Here is a 20,694-nt window from a genome sequence, read left to right as displayed (position 1 = left end):
AGATTTGAAATGACATGCTCTTAAACAGAAGCTTCACCTATAGGCTACAAGCATTATGGAAACAGCCTGATTTACTTAAAAAGTAGTCACTTCTTTCAGATCTTATTTAGAGCTGTCAACTTTCAAAAGAAAACTGCTGGGTTCTGCTCATATTTAATTTACATTTTCCATACTAAACTCATTTAGGTGTCCATTCCAAGTCACTAAATTAAATTAATCTGCTTTTCTGGAGAGGTTCCAGGCTCACAGTTAATCAAGGATGACATAAGAAGTGGCGAGAGTCACTCCATATCTCTCATGTTGTTTCTTACTGAAGATACACAGAGGTTAAGTCCATTATAGCACCCATAAATTACCCGACTATTGCCAGGGCTCTGCCGACATGGATTTTTGTTCTGCATACTCGAGCCATGATGTCAGGTTTCAGTCCTGAACCTGTGACCCCAGAGCTTATAACTCTCCACACAGGAGGCCTACTCCTTCTTAAATCACTGGCTCACTGAGCTTTATGGACACCTCTTGTATTTTGTGAAATATATAGTAGAGAAAGACACTTAATATACATTCAAAAACTTGCCTGAGACTCATCACTTTTTTAAGTGGTCTTCAGTATCAAAGTAATCCAGTGATAGTTGGCTGTACATGGGTACATGTTAAACAGAAACTGATAATAGCTAATTCGGTATACTCTTAATGGTGCCAATTTGCTAGAATCTAAACAAATACAGGCCTAAAAAAAACTTTGAAAACCATGTTTGGGAGATATTTATTTTAACCCATTTCACTGACCCTATTTTACTTTTGGCTCTGGGTGGGTGCGCATTTGTTTGTACAAGCCTGCATGCTAGGCAGCCATTGAGCACTGCAAGATGGAGTCCAAGCCACAAGGTGGAGATCCGACAGCGCTGTGAGCCCAAAACGGCCATTCCCCACTGACCTCAGCACATGTGGGCTCCCAGAGGGTCACAACATCCTGCTCACTGACCACAACACACAAACAACTCCATTATAACGTCACTTTATCTGCTTCATTTCAACAGGAAATACACAACACTCCTGTGTGCCCAGGTTTATTTAAACATGATATTTTTTGTGTCACTTCATGTCTCTTTCACTGTTACTTTTAGCTTCCCCCCTGCACAAGTTCCTCAGTGTTACTTTGCCTTTAAACAATTTTTCTCTACCACCTCATTGCACAAACACAGATAAACAAGCAGTAGGCAAACATCCTGAGTGGTATTACTGTATGCTCAATAGCAGGTGCATGGCGTTCCTGTAAAAGGCTTGGGTCAATTTGAAAGGTAAACAATAACCTGATAACAAATCTTTGGACGCATGCCTTGAGATATCTGCGGTGGCAAACAAGCGCTGTGTGCAGCACATTACAAAGAAGATGTCAAACTCCTTGCACCTTTCTCTGCATTTCTGTAGGAAGAAAAGGGGGAGCACAACTGCAGTGTCTCTCCCACACACTAATTATATGCATATATTGTATGCACATTTCTTATAAGATCTCTCCCCCGCACTGAGTGCGAATTCGAGGTATGCTACAAAAGGAGAGGGCGTACAGGAATATAGAATTATCAGTTACTACTAAACTGAGGCACGGCAAGTATTGCAAAGTTAAAAAGATGCATGAATTTATGGCTCTTCCTGTAAGAAAGATATTTGGCATTTATGCAGAAGTTCAGCTCTGATTTTAAATATATTTTCTTTGGACAATAAGTTGACCAGGTTTGATTTCAACCCTTTGAGAGTGTTCCTGTATATTTTATATTTTGTGTTAAATTCTAATTAGAAAGAAGACTATTGTCTTAGTTTTACGTTGCACAGTGCTACAGTCTTCCTGTGTGAGGTTTGTTGAGAAATTCGGAGCTTCAGATTTCACATGAGAAATGCAAAAACTAATTAAAGCTGCAAGTGTTGGACAGGCCCTCGCACCTCCTTGCACGTCGGGGTTACTGGCAGATGCTGCTCCTTGCAACCGTGCATTTGCGCAGCACTCAGACACTACAAATCGTCACCAATGAAAAGGGAACTCTCTGCTGAGTTCAATGATACCTCACACAAGACTCTACGTCATACAGTTCATTAGCTCTGAGAAGGGGCGTGGCTACATCATAGGGGGCGGGCCAAACCATGACCAATGAAAATGTAACTCTGCTGTGTTCGATACCTCACACAAGACTCTACCTTAAATGGGTCACCAGTAATGAAAGGGGGCGTGGCCTGGGTACATAGGCGTGGTTAAAGTATAGGGGGTGGCTCATTATCACATGTAGGCCACACATTATAAGTTTCATGTAAATCGGATGATGTTTGTCATATAAAGCGGATTTCCTGTTGCCAGCGGGGACGTTCGGGCAGATATGACAACAACAACTTCTTCGTTCATCGATAAATGCTCAAAATGGCCACGCCGCGCCCACACTGTTTGATGAAAAGTTTTCTTTTAATAACTTTTCATCTTTAAGGTGTTGATATGGTATAGACCAAATTTGAAGTCCATCAGATGAAATCTCTAGGAGGAGTTCGTTAAAGTATAGCACCTTGACTTTTAGGTCTACTTCCTGTTGCCACTAGCGGGCACTATGACTTTGAGCCAATATCGGCCTGTAGATGTCATCAGGGTTGGACTCTTATGAATCCTGAAAAGTTTTGAGCCAATTAGACAATGTACACTCAAGAGCCCCTCAAAAAGGCGATTCATTTGTTGGGAAAAAGAAAGAAAGAAAGAAGGAAGAATTCCTTCAGCCACTGTTGCGCTCGGGCCCTAAATATATAGCAGGTTTCTTCATGTTATATTGCATAATTGCAGATTGTATGTTTCTGTTATATATCTTTTCGAAATCTGTTACAAAAGTCAAAGGAGACAGGAAAACAAACATCTCACTAAATATGAAAGCTCTTCTTTTCATCATGTAGTAGGATCATGGTCTTAGCTGCACTAGGGTGGGAAGTATCAGTTGGCTAAAAATTTGAAAGTTGATTTTTAAGAGGTTTACTCTTTAAAGCAGGTAAAATATGATAAACCAGTTTTCAGCAAAGTAAAAAGTGTCTTTAATTTGTCTGTCTAATCCCTAGCAGTGCCCACTGGTATTGGATTTTAGCCACTGTCATCAACAGAAGAAATCTGCCTTTTCAGTTCACTTTGAAAGCTACTGATTTATTAATATACCTTGTACCCTTTTGGCTGTTTTCAACAGTTATCTGAACATATCCTTAACTCAGGAGAGAAGTTAATCTTTGATTTGCTGATTATTGGTCCACTGGCTATAAAAGCAAGCAAGCGGCACTCACTGCCAGCCACCTCACGCTGTCTGTTTTTGTAAACCACTTTCAATCAAGACTTTGTTAAAGGATAAACTGCACAAATACAGCTCATGCCAAAGGAAAACATCTTTAAACACTGCTCTTGAGTCCCACAAGATCGGGCATGTGTATTTGCACAGCAGAGAGAAATGTAATGCAACTTGCAAATTGCTTGTGAGAATATAGCGGCACAAAACAATCATGTTATTTCATCATCAGTCCTTTCTTCAGTTATATTGCACATGATTAAGGGACCGGCCTACGCAACTGGAATATGAAGTGGGTTTTTTTTTCAGATTGTGGACGGTGTTTTTTCTCACTTAACAGTGCTTCTTTTTCAGGTCAGGTGAAGGTGCCTCAGGTTGTGTCTCTTCAATCCTTAAGATCCCACTTTCACTCCAGAGAGTTCACATCATCTCTGACAGTATCACAGTAATGCAAGTGTCTTCTAAGGATTTAGGATTGATGAACCATACGTTTGAAAAGCTACAAAAAGATTAGCACTGTAATTCGTATGATTTTTTTTTTTGGTTTTTTTTTTGCTGCGCGTACCACATTGACTGCTGCTATACAAGAACGCGGCTGGCAGCGTAGGGAGGTTGTCGGGCTGATAGGTGATGGGTGATGGGTGGACGTTAACGCACAGGACTTTCAAGCCAGAGAGCGGAGTTCTCTTCCTGGGGAAAACAGACGACTTTCACCCAGGAAATGCATGTTCCTTGGGAATGTTTTAATACAAACCACAATCTTTTTCCTAAACTTAACAAGTTGTTTCGGTGCTTAAAACTTAAAGTGATGGTTCGGAGTAATTCACCCTAGGGTCCTTTGCACCATGACCTCGAGCCAAACACCCTCCCAGAAGCTTTTTTCACCGGGGTCTAACATTGGGAGAGTTAGCGTAGAGTAGCGTTATCAGCTGAATAGCTTAGCGCAGGGGCTAATGGACCCACGTTTGTATCTCGTAAGTTACCCCACTAATAATGCCCGAAATGATACCAAACGTCTACAAGTAGTACAAATAGGTTATGCTCTCATAAAACGATGGATTGGAAAGTTTGTAAGTACACCAGAAGTTTATGTAAATAACACTTGCCTGTTTGCTTCTGCTCTCTGCTGTTGTTGTTGCTGCTGTAAGACGAGTGCTTAGGGCTGTCTACAAATTACAACACCGAAAAGAGATGCAACAAAAATATTTTTTAATTTAACTTTTTTTTTTAAGTAAGTGCTGTAGTATAACTAGCAGGAGACAAGTAATAATTGAGGTAAGTTTGGAGACATTACCTTATTTAATCATTAAATTAATAAATAGTTTTGTTGTATCTCTTTTCCGTGTAGTAATTTGTAGACGGCCCTAAGCACTCGTCTAACTGCAGGTAGCAGCAGCAGCAGCAGCAACAGAGAGCTGAAGAGAGCAGGCAAGTGTTCATAAACTTCTAGTGTACTTACAAACTTTCCAATCCATCGTTTTATGAGAGCATAACCTATTTGTACTACTTGTAGACGTTTGGTATAATTTCGGTCATTATTAGTGGGGTAACTTACGAGATACAAACGTGGATCCATTAGCCCCTGCGCTAAGCTATTCAGCTGATAACGCTACTCTACGCTAACTCTCCCAATGTTCGACCCAGGTGAAAAAAGCTTCTGGGGGGGTGTTTGGCTCGAGGTCATGGTGCAAAGGACCCTAGGGTGAATTACTCCGAACCATCACTTTAACTTTCGTTGCCGCATAACGCTCACTTTTTCTTGCTTAAACTTAACCGTCATATAATATCGCTAAAATGACCGACAGCACAGTCACCTATTCTCGGGTAACTTAACCACCACGTATTGCTGACCTGACGGAGCACCATGCAGAGCTCTGTAGCGACTAAACACATCTACTAACTGTCGCTGATACGACGAGCTGTGACGGAGGTCTGTAGCAGTGCATCTATCTATCTATCTATCTATCTATCTATCTATCTATCTATCTATCTATCTATCTATCTATTCTTTACTTAGACACAGCAGTGCTAACATTACCTAATTATCACTGAACACAAAGTGGAGCTGGTGCTGATGGGAATGTCATTAGTCTTACAGATATTTGGTCATCATGCAATGTATTGGATACATTTAAATTTTGACCTGACAATGGTGCTAGATAAAAAGTCAGGGGATCACCCAAAGTCTTTAGGGTTCACAATCTGGGGACCATACATATCTAAATAAAATGTAATCTATCCAGTGGGCTAGTTGTTGAAACATTTCAGTCTGGACCAAAGTGGTGGACCAACTGACATTGCCATACCATAAAAGCCATAATATTTAAATTACCATGAGCATTCATCTCACAACTGCAACTCATAAGGGACTATTACTAATACAGCATGCATACAAACCCATTTGAATCCTTTTAAACCCACAGACACGTGCAGGAACCCAGTCCGTGTACGGGAACACAACCGCTTGCTTTTAAGTTCAATGCACACACTTTCCAACAAGCTCTGCCAAAAAAGCAAAGAACTGAGAAAATCTGACTCAACATGTGGGTTTGTGTGCACACTCATACAGAGTCATGCACAATAACACACACACACACACACACACACACACACACACACACACACACACACACACACACACACACACACACACACACACACAATGAATTGGCACAGTTTTCTGGGTGCCTTTGGTAAACCTGAGGAAGTCGCAATGGCCCATTCTGACAACAACAGCCTCTCTCTCGTCTCCCACCGCTGTGAACAGGCTTTGTCTCCCAGCATTAGTCAGACGCTGTGAAGGAAGGGAAAGTTTATCTTAAACGCTCCAAAGCTTACAACCTTTGGTATCACAACACGGTTTGGGCTATTGTTCTCTTGCAGAACATCGATAGGTGTCCAAAACTGTGCCAAAGCTGGTTTTAGAAAGAGAACATTTTGTAGGGGGGGAGCAAGCATGTGAGCAAACGCTGCATCACGTGACTCCATCTCTCTGTGTGACAGGCAACATCCTGTTTCTCGGTGTGGTTCATGTGTGGAGATGAAGTGACAGACCTAACGTCATATGACATACTCTTATACTCACTTATACACACTACATGGTTGGTTTGTATACGCCTTGCATATTGACCATACTGTATAGGACATAAAACTCTTGCTAAAAACGTATTATTCAGGCATTTTGTGAAACTGATTGAAAAGAAATTTTATCATCTGTAAAACATTTAAGGCAGTGCTATTAATTAGCATACGTTGTGAACCTGGAAGCAACCCCTCGTGTTCTCAAAGACCACAACGCAGCAAAAAGAGGACAGGAAACAATCAGAAGACAAACAGGCTAGCAAAAAAAACAGTTTTCTTAATAATGCTTGAAACCCATCTCTTTCCTTAGAGCATAATGCCACACATCAACCATTTCAGTTGCTGTTACAATAGATACATCTAAAGTATCTAATTGCTCCAAGGGGTGGGGGTGGGCGGGTGGGGAACTACTTCTGTGGTGAGAGCAAAGAGAAGATGATGAAGATAATGGTCATACCATTCACCAAACCTTGATTACAGGGAATAGACTATTTCAGCAAAGAGGGGGGATGATTTAGCTGCCCTGTCCTTGATTAAATGCTTCAATACGAAGTCCCTTAAGTGGCTGAAGATACAGTTACACACAAACGCAATCGAAGTGTCTTCTGCTGTGAGCGAGTGAATGCTGTATATCAAAGAATTTCATGCATACTAAAAAGGAAAAGTAATGCATGCAATCCCTGCATTCATGAAAACCATGTGCATTCTGATACTTTACATTTACTTTACTGTTCAGCATAGCAACATACTGTACTGCATCGTATCACAGCATTTTGTCATGCAGTAGGGGGAATTTAGCTAGCTGACCTTACAAAACTGATTAAGAGCACTGGTCACAGAGGTTGAGATGTCACAAAGGTGTGGCCTACTAAGTAGTGTACTATTTCTGAGTGAGGACAAAATGTTATATATTCAACTAAAGTTCTGTACTTTTTTCTTTAAAATGTCTAGTATTTGTGATATTAGGATTTTAATTAATATGTGCAAATCTAATTTTGACAATCTCAAAAGAGACAAAGCCTTGTGCACCCACTGAAATCTTTGGCGCCCCCTTGAGGGGTCCTGAACCCCAGGTTAGGAACCACTGCTATAGCATATAATGGTTAAAGTTAGTTCCACCTGTCCCATGGAAATCCTGTTTACATGTTTTTGCATTGGTAATAATTATCAAATAATATACTGTATATATTGATATAACACTGTGATTGGGGGCATTCTGCTTAATAAATAAAAGTGACTGTGTGTTGTGAAAGGTGTCACTTGTAGTGACAAATCCACATAGAATTATCATCTGACTGTGCAGTTCCACTCAACTACGGGACGTTTTAAGATCTTTTATAGTTATAATTCTTGGCCTTACTGTACTTTACTGTACATTACTGTACTTTACTATTTCTCTCATCAGTGTCGTTTCCAGCCGCTGCAGGCAGCTGTTTTCACCCAATAAAACAAAAACCTGAGATAAACTGATTGCACGCTACCTGGCCAGCACCAAACAGCAGAAAGACAAAGTTTGTGACTAGCTGGTGAACATTTAGCTGTAAAGAGACAGATATTTTCCTTAAGGAATTTGTGGCAACCCAACCTAAACACTACTTTTGAATACTTCCTTCATCAGTGGTAATAGGCCTTTTTTACGGAAGTGACTTTGTCGTGTCTCAGTAGGAAAAGGTCAGGTGTAGATAACAAAATCATGGCTGTATTCCTTTAGCTTCCACAGATTTTGAGTTAAGGGGCCGTGTTCATTTCACAGAATTCTGTGAGATCAGGTTACAGCTTCCTTAGTTTGAGGGTCCTCCTTGGCTCAGTGTCACACTGTTATGACACACTGGGACATTTAAATAGTACGAAGACGTTGTTAATGTAATTAGTAATACCTGTGTTTTCCCCACTATGACAATTTCAAAACATCTGCTGTGAAAGTTCTAAAAAAGCTCTGAAAAAGGCCCGTTCCTTTTCCAAAGGTCGTCTGCAAGAGTGGTTTATTTATAAGAGTACATGTTGCTATAAGATAACGTGTAATAAGGGTACACGTCTGTAGCTTATACTACCCTCAACTTGGTAAATGCAAGGCCAACATCAAGCTTTAGAACTGAAACTGTCAGTGGTTCACTGGAGGTTGTAATACGCAAACAGCAACACGCAACCACTGATTTACAGTCGGCTCATTGTGGGATGCAGCTCAGAGATGGAGGGGATGGGTGTGTGCAAAGAAAACCCAAAATCTTAATGACATGCAAACAGGCCGCACTCCAAATACGTTCAGCTCGCGAGCCCAGTGATCATGGTTCCCCAAGAAACCCACTTGTAATAAACATTCAACATCAGAGTGTTTGAAGGGCAAGTCCTCATTGGTCTCTGTAGCCGCATGCGTATTTACAAACATCTGCAGATTCCCCCTGATGAGACCAAAGATTTTTCTGTGTACTTCCCATGGGAAAGGCTGCGCCGACATCAAGATGAAACAACATTCCATACAACATATTAATGTCACATCGCTACCCAGAGGGGCCATTTTGGAGTCGCGGGGTTCCTTGAGTGGTTGGTACACAAAGATGAAAGCACATAAATGGAGGATATTAAAACATCATTTTAAAATATCATAGGCAACGTTCGACTAATTGCTTTGCTGACTTTTATCCTTTTATTTGAAATCAAATATTGTCCAGTCAAAGTTCCTTGAGCATGGACATGGTGCATTTTGATTGTGTATTTATCACATAACTAATAAATACAGTGGTTATCTGAAGGGTCTCAACGTTAATTGCTATTTGTAATGGAAACCACTGTTTTATTGATTATTTTTTCTCATTGTCTTAATCTGATGAAAGCAGCAGTGACTGAATCATTGTAGATTTATGTAAAGTTTCACATCTCAGATGCTGTTTGAGAAGTTTTTTTAGTTTACTCTGCCATCGATACAAATTAGTTTTTAAGGGATTTAAGGATATTCATTTCATAAAATGATTGACTCCTTCAAAACAATCATACAACTCATCCTGTACATTTTGTTTTAATTCACCTTTATTTTTACAGGCAAGTCACTAAGAACAGGTTCTTATTTACAATGGCGGCCTGCTGGTAATGACTGAGGCAGCCTGCAGCCTTAATGAGCTTTATATCATTTTCCAACACTGCTGTGGGTTTAAGTCCACCTCAGGACCTCTGCACACCTTTTTTATTACTCCATTCCATATTGTCCAGTACGCACACACTCCTTTAAATAACTCCGTTAAGATGAAATAAATTGCAAATGAACTGCACTCAGCTAACCACTTGTCAGCATCATGCAGCTATCTTTGATCTCAGGCAAACACATGTACAGTTTGAGTTATTAAATAAACATGCGCTCCATATTGAGGGCAACTTAACCAGCTCCCCTTTAACACTTCCTCTGACTGCAGTGCTCAGTGGTTGGGGCCAGTGGGTACATGTTGGGTGTGCCAGCACAGGAAGAAGCATTCATCCTGTGCCACCTTCTGCTCTTGTTGCCGGCAGGAAATACCACCATGACCCAACGCTGATAAGGACAAGGAGCTGAACCACGGCCACGTGGTAAACAATGCCAGACAATAGAGGAACCATATACTCGGTGTTTATGTGTGAGAGAGAGAATGAGAAAAAGAGATTGATAGAGATGGGAAAATACATGCAATGTGGAAATCCCGGTAACTGATAATACACTATAATGTTGTTGTAAGCATAAGGACTCAAATATTTATTAAAGGAATACTTTAATGTGCTTATTCTTTTTTTTTGTTGTTGAATGAGAACATTGGCACCCTCATGTCTGTATCGTAAAAATGAAGCTACAGCCGGCATGCAGTTAGCTTTGCATAAAGACTGGAAACAGGGAAACAGCTCGCCTGCCTCTGTCCAAAGTTTAAAAAAATTTGCCTACCAGCACCTCTGAAGTTCATTAAATAACATGTTATATCTTGTTTATTTAATGTGTATAGAAAACCAAGTTTAAATACAAACAGTCCCGACCATGCCTAGAAATAGTCTCACAATTGCATATTATAAAAGTGTCCTGTAATAACTTACGTTAGGATTTGACAATATACATAAAATTGAAATTACAACTGTTATATTATGTTGTAAGTCTTCACATGAGGAGTTATTGACAACTTAATTGATATACACATAACAATGTCCTACTTACAATGACAATACAGTGTGTTATAAAGCATTTATTAATTGTTTATAGTGGGAGTTAAAATGAAGTGTTACTGAAATCCTTTACATCCCAGTGTTAATGCAAGATATTTATGAAAGTGCTCCAAATGTGTTTAATATCGCTAACAAAAACTAGACGCCCAGCCAACATGTTCATTCTCTTGGCCCAGCATGAAATATGCCAAACATTTTAAGATGCAGTTGAAAAGCATTGCTGTGACGTCAATAATCCAAATGGATTTAATTTAACGCCTCATTCCATAAGCTTTTCCTCAGCCGGTGCAGTCATTTTCCCTCGCTGGTTTGTAAATTTACCGTGACTGTGAACATGCATTTATTTTCAGCCACTCCATGGAAATTGAAGCGAAGCTCAGCTCTTGTGGATGACTTTGATCATGGAAAACCTGCTTGCAATTTCTTCCTTTTAAACAAACTGTGCATGACATAAAGTGAGATTGGATCTCTGTATGTTCCCTCGCAGCCAGTGCAACAACACAGCATGCAAATGATAAGAAAATTACATCTCTCCTCCTCTAATAGAGCCATTGTAGACTTTATTCAGTACATCCACTGTATTGCAGCTCCATATAGTGCAGCAAATGCTCAGAACAAACTGCTGATGGAATATCATAAAATATTCTCCACTGAATACAAACTGCACAAATGTACAGATGCCAAGGCTGAATACTGATGGCTGTCTTGAATACACTGCTGCCAGATTAAATTATTTTTCCATTTGGACAAAGGCATCAATTTCACATTTACTCATCAGATCTAATGAAGTTCACTCTTGCTTTTGGAGCCAACCACCTCTTTTTCTGTGTCAGATCCCAGTGTGCTTATCCAAACAGAGTGACTGCCAGCTTTTTCGCTGCAAGGAATTTCCTTGCAGAGCGCTCCCACCACCTCTCCCGACACCGGGATGATTTAGACGTTTCAGGAAATCAGACTTAAGCACTCAGGTCTGCTCTGATGCAGTCATGAGACACTAGAGGTTTTATTTATTCATTTCTTTTTTGTTGTTGCTGGAATTTCATCATGAAATCTGAATGTTTCTCAGATAAATGGGAATCTCCCTGAAAATATGGCCAAGATATTAAGTTGTTCCAACCAAAATCTCATCCTAAGTTTATTGGTATGATATCAAGTGTATCATATTGTTCCAGCGATTTAAAAAGGCCAGAAACAACTCAAAACCAAAGCAGAGATGCAGTGTTTGACAGAATATATTCAGAGAACCAAACTTACCTGGTCCTTTGTCTTTAGCTTTAAAATCCCATCTTTCCTATTCAGTTTTGCAGCTGGTCGCATCCGTGAATGAGGAATACAGAGGAAAGAAAGAGAGTGTTTACCACATATTACAATATAATCAGCTGCTGCATGCACAATACCAACACTGTCAGTGATGTGTTGGTCTTTGTTGACACAGATAACAGAGCTCGTCTTTTCTTTGTTAAAGCTGCTCTCTCATGATGTTTTCTGTCACTCGCCTTTAAAGATCAGAACTTCTTGAAGTGCTTTAAATGTTTCATATGGGTGTGGAAATTTTGCTTGTTGAACAAGAAAGAGTATTCATGACGTTCTTTTTTTCTTTAAATGCCAGATTAAGAAATCCGTGGAGGGAATTCAAAGCTACCAATATTTTACATTGAATTTGCAACATGTATATGTCTCTTTCAGGCAGCCGTGCAGACCAGCCGTCAGCCATAATAGACTAGCAGAGGAAGGTTTCCTTAAATGTGCTTTCAATGTGCTAAGATTAAATTCTGGGTGGGAGTAGGCAGAGCAGTCCACAGTGATCCATTCAGGACTATATATTCTGGCATAATGTGTTCCACATAAAAGGCCATTTCCTCCACAGCAGCCCATTTTCATGCATGCTGGCCCTGTCCTGAAAATCTGCAGAGGAAATGGACCACACTGCGTCTATTTCAAGGACTGCCTTCGTGGTCCAGGCTCATTAAAATGCATTACCGTTATGGCTCAATTTATACCTCAAGTTGCTGCCTAAGCTCTTTTGTTTTAAGTGCAGCTGTTGGTTGAGGGGAATTTTTCCTTTGCTGCGCAATGACGGTAACCTCGACACATGGAGACATTGTTAGAGGCACATGAGGTGAAAAGGTTTCCAATCTGATAATGGTTACAGAAAAACAAAGAGCGTGTGTATATGTGTGTTATTCAATCTGGCTTTATCGTGTGGAGATTTTCCGACTTACTCAACCACGTCTGCATTATCTGACCACTGACCGGACCACAGGAACAATGATAGTAGTGGTTGTGTGTTGCAGGATTGTTGTATTGTACTCACAGAAAAACCGCTGCTGCTGCTACTTCTACTTCTGGCTGTTTCTGTCCAGAGGAAAGAGTGTGGTCACCTGAAATTACAGCTCACGTTCAGGGCCTGGATTTTTCAAGTGGGCCTATTGTGTCTGAGATAATTTTTGTGTGCTGGAAAAAGAAAAGCGTAGCGATGTATGCAAAATATGGTGAAAGAATAGTTTGCATAATAAATATCTATAAACTATAAATATCAGTTACACATAAAAGGGACATGGCACTGACTGCCAGCTGTTGTTATAAGACTACACACGAGCAATCTGAAGAGTCTGAGACTAAGACTTGTTTTCAAAAATCAGGACCAGCACTTCCACATCAAATGTCTACAGATGCTGTGTGGATGTTCTTTGGCTTTTTAGGTGAGTACAGATGAGATGACATTTAGTACTGTTGACAGAAAATAAGATATGGAGTGGTACATTATGTCAGGAAGTGTGCTGTCACTGTGGAGCATGGTTACTGTTAAAGCATCAGTATGCTTCAAAATAAGCATGTGTCGGATCGTCTGAAACCTCCTCCACACACACTTCTCTGTTGGAAAATAAATGTGTTATGAGAATGACTGGCTCTTTATTTTGCATCTAGGCTTTGGTCACTCTCTAACATTAAGTGCGGTCATGTGGGTTTTAAAGAAAATACTAATGATTAAATCCTGGCTGGCAGTGAGTGAGCGAGTGAGCGAGCGAGTGACTAAGTGACTGAGTGAGTGAGTGAGTGAGTGGGTGAGTGGGTAAATGAGTGAGTGAGTGAGTAAATGAGTTTGGGGCTTACCTGGAGTTGACATTAACGCTAGCTCAAGCAGAGGCCCCACAGGCAGCAATCCCAAATGATGTTCATAGAAGAAGTTCTTGTTCAAAACAGAAAACAAATTTAGACGTACTGGACTTAACAGTTCTCAGAAATAGACGAGAAACAGGTGTAGGCTCTCTTTCAGTGCAACAGCAGCTCAGCAAAGCCAACCCCAACGCTGCTACACATGTGCAAATAATACACCTGGGTCTCTGAGTTGATTGATAAGCCCCGCCCTCTGCCAGCCGGCCAGCCAAAAGAAAGAAGGTCATCAATATGATATGAACCTAACAGGCCTGCACCTAGTGATTTCTGTAACATTCACATCCACTTGATGAAAAGATTGGCCAATTATGTGGAGACTGCAGTTGGGATTTAAACCTCTCTCTCAAGCTCTCTTTTTCAATCTTTGATCAACTGCTTCTGTCCTTTTTCATGTGTACAATCGAGTGCAGCACCATAAATGCCTTTGGGGAGAGACAGTTTGAAGCTCTCATGTCTGTACAGTAAATATGAAGCCACAGCGCTCAGCCAAGAATTAAACTGGCTCCTTTAAAAACCACATGTTGTACATTTCAGTTTTTGTATGGATTAAACAAACAAGAGTGTGTTAATTAGTGAGCTTTAGAGGTAGATTGTACTATTGGACAGAGCCAGGCTACCTGTTCCCCCCTGTTTCCATTATGCTAAGCTAAGCTAACTGAATGTATCTTCATATTTAACATTCAAATATGAGGCCGGTATCTTCTCATCTAACTATCAGCAAGAAAGCAAATAAGCTTATTTCTCAACATGTCAAACTACAGTGTTTCTTCAAGACAACAGATCGTAAAAACAAATTGTTTTTCAATCATACCTCACCCTTTGCTCAGCGCTCGATGGTGTTTTTTGCCTCCAACCGCGCCTTCCAGGCAGCTAACCCTAACCTTAACCCTAAACATAACCATTGCCGTGCTGCCTGGAAGGCAAAAAACACCAAACACCTTACTCAGCACTGTCAGTGTGTAGATTATGTAATGTAATGCAGTAGATTACCAGTAACCTGCTCATCCCAGGCTGTCTTCCATCAGCAGTGACACAGAAAACTTCCAGAGAGACTGTATTTATTTTAACTTTACAGAGACACTCAAACTCATCCAGCACTCATCTTTCATCTAATGAGGCCCCTTACTCCAGATGTTCTGACCAAAGCAGCTGCCAGCTGTAGCCATCAGGCATACTGTACATAACGTCTACTCTTCCCATGCCTTTCCCATCACTCTTTCTATCTGTCGCTTTCAATTCCTCTTGAAATTCTTCTGTAGTTTGGTGAAAAAGCAGTAAGGAATGTCCTGGCACTATAATACAGCATCATTAGCCACAGCAGAGCCCTTTGCCTTCTCACTGCCAGCTCCAGCCTGCACGTCTTAATCTTCACCACTGTGTACACTTGTTGTCCAGCTGATGCTATGGCAACGGGGCTGTGTTCTGCTAGACCTATGATGATCTTAGAGAGAAACACACATACACACACACACACAAGCACGCATGCACGCATACTTGCACGCATACACATGCATACACGCATGTGGGCAGGACGACAGACCAACAGGAGGAAAAGCAATAAAGAGTGAGCATTAAAATGCCAGCGCAGCTCCCAAAGCAGAGCAGTAAAACACTGACGGAGGGAAGGTGAGGCACTTCTGCGTAGCTCTGTTGATGTTGGCCAGTGTTCTTCTTTCTGTGATGACTCCAGTTCTCATCATAAGCCATTTGCCAGCTTAACAAGGGGATGTACCACATGTCAGAAAATAGGCCCAGGCCAGCTTAAATAATGAAATATATTACAGTCATAATTGTGTGGTTATATAAAACCAAACCTAATTGGTTATGGCAACATGGACGGGCATATGTCCAAACACATGGAATAAGACAACTACACGTCATATTTTTCTGTTAGAAACTCCACATTAGAGCTGATTTTTAGAGGCCAACAAATGTTTTAGGCTCAGTTCCTATGATGATGGTGGGCAGTGACAGATAAGTGAGACGAGGTTCATGCAGCTCGTTCATTATTTATCAGGGCTAGCAGCACTGCACACATGACAGGGCCTCAGAAACATGCAGATTCTGAGCCTTTCCTGCATTAGATGAAAGGAGCCAAATCCTTGGTAAAGCTCCATTTATTATTCATGTGGAGGCAGGAGTTTGTTACTTTGCAAAGTGAAAGCATGTGCTGTATTCTTTCATACAGCAAGGACACATGGAATTAAAAAACTCTGTATTTTACATGAATTACAGACAAAACTAGAGAGAGTGCAGATCTCCACCGAGGCATGCCCTATCTCACAATGTGAATCAGCCCAGCTCATTTTTCTGATTATTCTGACACTACGAAAATTGGGCCACTAGTTTTTCATGATCCTGACCCAGAACCAGACAGACAGACAGACAAACAAAAAAAGCAGCAGACAACCACACAAGCAAACGAAAAGGTCACCAGGGGAAACATATTGTCTAAATTGCTTATTAGAGAGCGAAAATGTCAAACATTAAAGTTATTACCCATACTTCCTCTAACTCTTGCAGCAATATAAGTCTATTTAGTTGTGTTTACTGGGTTAGACGCTTAAGGTTTAAGTAGTAATCACTCTGCTTTAAGTTGGGCCATATCTCCAGATCTGAGCAATTGGAGATGAGGAAAATGTTATCACAACAGGTATGAATAATGACCAAAACTACAAAAACAGGACTGTTTATTAGCAAAGAGTTGTTTTTAGCTCTGTTTTTGGTCTCCGCTAACTCCTGAGGGAAATATCTGGCTCAGCTAATATGTTCACCAGCCAGTCATTAACTACAGTAAGAGAGCAGCGAGCATAAACCAAGACAATAAAGTTGCGGGCTGTAAAATCAAAACAATGAACTGAAAGAAACTAAAAAAGCTCTGTAGAGCTGAGAAGAACAGCAAACATGGCTCACATAGTAATATTGATTACAGTCGCTTTTAATCATAGTGAATACATTTGAGAACCAATCCTGTGACACTGTGTCAATCTACTTCACTCAAGTTGGGAGCGTTGAGTCACACATTGAACTTGGAAAACAATTGAGAAAAAACAGTCCAGACAGTTCTGAGGCCAAGATTTCCAGACAGCTTATCTCTGCTGATGGTCCTCAGGTCTGATGTGTGCCTCACACATGCACTCATACAGACACAGACGAATACTAAGCAAGAATGATGTCACCCATGCATACATCCATGTGGGGCGACTGAATTCCTGAAAATTAATTGCCCAGTAAAATGCAGACAGACAGACATGAACAAAAGTTGGCACATGAAGAGTTAAATACAGCACATGTGGGAGTACTTAACAGAGTTCGGGCCCCCTTCTGACTTCAGCCTCACCTATGTCGAGTTTCTTTGTAGTTCAGCAGAGGGTTAGTCTGCCGCAGCCATAACATGTGTAATGTACCATAACTCTGGAGAGATTAGAAAACATTCTGCTGGACTCAGGAAACACAGTATTGAGCGTGGTGAGCATAGTGTATGAGTATGTGAGAGAGAGAGAGAGAGAGAAAAAAAAAAGCTTTTGCAGTATATCAACTTAAGCTGTGTGAGGTGTATAGGTGCATGTGTAGTCCGTGTGTGTAGGGTACGGGCCACTGACCCAGAATAATCAGCACCCATTTCTTTTCTCTGCTTACAGTCTACACCCCTTTGCAGCATCTTAAATCCAGAACCACCGCAGTCAGTCAACACAGACCTTTTGCAGACACAGACACAGCACTTCTAACATATTTATAGCGTGGTATTTCCGCTGCTTGTTGCCCTTAAGCAAGTCCACCTTCCATTGTTATTCCTTCTGGAGAGGACATGACATTTGTGGTATATGCACCATTCTTTCACTACGCTCTCAAAACACTCAGCCTGACGAGGGCAAAGGGTTATCCAGTTGACAGATGGACTGAACACCCAGCAATTTGAAAAACAGAAGGAACAATGACATCCGTAGCATTACAATATATTAGGAAACATGACGTAAAGGATAAGATAAAAACAAAACCATTATTACACATCATGTTCATTTGTACGTTTGTTTTCTTACTTGTGCTCAAAACAATGTAATGTCAATTACTTTACAAACAAATCTGTTTTAGAAACCTTTTAAAAAAAAGGGCCAATTTAAAGGAAATTACAATATGTTAGTTTAGGACAATTTATTAATTGCACTTCGGGGACTCACAAGAGACAGATCTAAGTCACCCATACAAGAGACTTTTAGTCCCTAGTATAGATCAAACCCCCCACCCACTTCTTTCATACCCATCACCCTGATAAATCATATTTATCAGTTATTTTCTTAAACTTAAAGACATACTTACTACTTACCAGCTTTTTCTAGGGCTTTTTCATTAGTGTGATCAAGGGATCGCATTTCATGTAACAAGATGATGTGATAACTGAAAAAAACGCTGAGAAAGACTGTGAGATGTGGTTGAAAGCTCTGGAAAAAGCTAGCAAGTGGGCTTTGAGTTCAAATCATCATTAGTTTTATTTTGGTCAAACTAATATTTCCAAGGTCAATAATGAACAGAAGTTAGTCAATATGTAGCTTGTTTGTTGAAGGGGATGTTTTGCAGTGTGTTGCTAAAATAAACATCATGTTTCTCCCCATCATATATTTCCAAACACATCAGGGTCACATCCAGAGGGACTGAGGTGTTTTGGAGGCCTTCGGAGCTGGAGCTGTGTTTTACGGTCCCACACGTCAGTAGCTTACACATGTTCCTATTACAGTCCCACAAATCTGCGGCGCCGGGGGGCCGGGTCGGCCCCGGGAGCATGTGTGGTCTTCCTCCTGTTACCTAGAGAACTGTTTTTCCACCTGCACACTGTTGCTGTAGATCACATCACCAGGCCTGGAGGTGATAGTGAGCCATTAGGACTTCATTCTGCAGCCCTCAGGTCTGATGGGCTGCAGAGGGGAGGAAAGGAGCGGAGTGTTGAATCTTCTTCTCTTTTCTTTTCTTTATTTGTCTCCCTATATCTTCCTTCTCTTGTTCTCTCGCCATTTGGCTTTTTCTCTCCCCTCCATTGCTTTCCCTCTCTTAATACGCCTTTTCCCTGCTTGTTTATGCTCCCATTGCTCTGCCTACTTCACCTGACATATTTGGATTGCAACTCATCTTCACCTTTCTTTTCGCTCTTTCCCTTTACATAAACATGCCTCTACTCTCCATATTCATATCCTCTTTAATAATTCCTACTGCCATTTTCAGCCCTGTCCTCCCATTCCTTCCCTCTTTACAGTATCATCATCTCTGCCCTTGTCCTCTTCACTCACATGCACACAAACGTATTGAATGCACACAATCATAGCACACACAGACTCAAAACTGCACATTCATTCATTATGATTAGCAATTCTCTCGCCAAGGTAACTTTCATGACCTAAAAAGCCCGTTTATTTCATTCCATTGCTGGAATTACATTTGCATTTACATTGCATTTGTTTTTCTTTCTACTAAGTGCTGCAGCTCTTGCGTCTATCTGTTGGATGAATATTTTGGTCTGAGATCTCCCACTCAGATAATGGTCTGGTCTACGTACCATATGATACTGGCATATCTTCTCTTACTGGCCGTAACCAGATGTAAACCATACAGATGGAACCAGCAGAACAGCTAAGTGTGCTCAGTTAGTAAATACAAATCTTCAAATTGTAGAGCTCCGATAAATGCGACAGTAGCTAATTGTAGATTGTTTTGGGGAATGCCGAACGACTTGACTTGCATTTCACACTTTAAAAGTAGCAGCATATAAAAAGAATTAATGTTGCTTCTGAAATAACCTAATGAAATTAGTTGTAACCTGAACATCTAAATCAATCATGAGAATGCATCTTTGCTGTCTGAGGACACACAATAAGCAAACAGCATGTCTTGAGTCTAACAGATTGGTTACACGAGGGTTAATGACAGGAAGTGGTGCATTAATGGCTTTCTTCACATCCTCAATTAACACTTATTGTCATCAGCATACTGAGACCAGAGCTGGGCGTTTGGCACAGACCCACTGCTGTGCCACCTGGGGAACAGGGCCTTCTGTGCAGCCCCCAGGATCTCCTGGGATACAATTGTTCCACTAATGTCATTGTAAACTTCAATAGGCTTTGGCTGGGCTCCCAATTCCTGCTACACAATGATAGTAATTCATCATGGGAATATTGAAATGGAGCTGCTGTCTGATTGAGTCTGTCGCCACAGGAATTCTATTGTAGATGTAAGACATGACATCCGTGTTTTTCATTTGTTCTCCAGTCGGCTTGAGGAGCACATCTGCCAAAGATATTAACACCTTATTTATCAATATATGCTAAAGGGCTACATTTAATAAAGGAGGGCTTTGCACGATATTTTAGGGCACTGATTCTACCATTTTTCTTCAGAGGAAAGTCTCCACATTAGTAATTTGACCAGTTGTTCATATAAAATGATTGTTTAGTGCAGCTTTAAACTTCCGCCCCAAATTATTTAATATACAATTCTACTTTATTTCCCTTGTCTTATTTTTGTGGGTTTGGCCATCATTGCTATCAGTGGGGTTAACATTGTGCTCACCAATGTAGTTTCTTAGATCAGACAATAAACAATCAAAAGGTTTAGCCTGATGATCTTTACCACTTTATTCGGAGGTCAAACCTAGCATGAGTGCACCTCAAATGTCATAATGTAATAATCCCTCATTGCACAGGAACATTATGGGCGCTCACTCTGGCAAATACAGTAGGTTAAAGTTGAACCTGGAAGTCAATCTATAAACTGTGATGGATGTTCACAACAGACAGTTGGATAATATTTTACTGCTTGCCTTCATTTTATCTTCCGAGTAAGTTTGGCTAACCTGGAGGTTTGTTCAACCCAGAATGATCATCTGATTGCTCTTGTTTCTTTCCACCCCCATTTGACAATTTTTTAGTGATGTCACTGCAATTCCACATCTCAGCAAATTAAATGGGTGAATACAAAG

The sequence above is a fragment of the Perca fluviatilis genome, chromosome 13 (genome assembly GCF_010015445.1).
Source record: "Perca fluviatilis chromosome 13, GENO_Pfluv_1.0, whole genome shotgun sequence".
NCBI classification, from domain to species: domain Eukaryota; kingdom Metazoa; phylum Chordata; class Actinopteri; order Perciformes; family Percidae; genus Perca; species Perca fluviatilis.
This window is presented reverse-complemented; position numbering follows the sequence as displayed.